The 1068-nt window shown below is 41.4% G+C and overlaps 1 non-coding gene across 1 annotated transcript; it reads right to left on the bottom strand.

Moving 5' to 3' along the window:
- Positions 1–472: 472 nt before the first annotated feature.
- LOC133828369 (small nucleolar RNA R71) lies at positions 473–579 on the bottom strand. The gene has a single exon (XR_009890994.1). It is a non-coding gene; the product is annotated as a small nucleolar RNA R71 (small nucleolar RNA).
- Between the last annotated feature and the right edge of the window lie 489 nt (positions 580–1068).

Here is a 1068-nt window from a genome sequence, read left to right as displayed (position 1 = left end):
AATCTCCATTTCCTTTTTATTGGTTTTATACCTTAACCTGTTAATTACACTTAGAGCACATTTTTGACCAAAGGACTCAGGTAACGAGTCAAATTTCCGGTCCACCGTTCACCGTAACTGTTCTGGGGTAGCCAGGGCGTTACAAGCGCATTCATGCATTAGACCTCCAACCATTGCTGCCAACAATTTTGAGATTAAGCCAGCCATCCTTCAGATGGTTCAGTCAACGGTTCAGTTTGGAGGTATGCCAACGGAGGACCCCAATTTACACATAGCTAATTTTCTAGAGTTATGTGCAACATTCAAGATGAATGGGGTAAGCGATGATGCTATAAGACTGAGGTTATTCCCCTTTTCACTGAGGGATAAGGCGAAGAGTTGGCTAATATCTTTACAGGCAAATTCTATCACTACGTGGGAGGAGCTAGCTCAGAATTTCCTTGCCAAATTCTTTCCTCCAGCGAAGGCTGCAAAGTTAAGGGGTGAGATTAATAATTTTTATCAGTTGGATGGAGAGTCACTGTATGATTCTTGGGAGCGCTGTAAGGAGTTGTTAAGGAAGTGTCCACACCATGGAATAGAAAAGTGGATGTTGGTGCATAATTTTTATAATGGGACGAATAGAACAATTATAGATGCTGCAGCGGGAGGTGCTTTTATGAGTAAAAGTGCTAATGAGGCATATGAACTATTAGAGGAGATGGCGATGAATAATTATCAATGGCCAACAGAAAGGGGACAATCAAAGAAGGTGGCTGGAATGATGGAATTGGATGCTATATTTATGCTTACAGCTCAAGTAGCAGCCTTGACGAAGCAATTACAAAAGACTACACTCCCGTCTCAAGCTATGCAAGTTTAAAACCTTTGTGAAGTGTGTGGTACAAACCATCAACCAAACCAATGCCCTGCTATAGATATGAATAACATACCCATGGAAGAAGTCCAAGCAATAGGAAATTACCAAAGACAGCCTAATAATCCCCATTCCATGACCTACACCCCAGCTTGGAAGAACCATCCAAATTTTTCCTGGTCTAACAATCAAAACACCATACAACCTTATCA

This window comes from Humulus lupulus, chromosome 3 (assembly GCF_963169125.1).
Source record: "Humulus lupulus chromosome 3, drHumLupu1.1, whole genome shotgun sequence".
NCBI lineage: Eukaryota > Viridiplantae > Streptophyta > Magnoliopsida > Rosales > Cannabaceae > Humulus > Humulus lupulus.
Note: the sequence above shows the minus strand (reverse complement) of the source record. Positions and strands in the feature narration are given on the sequence as shown.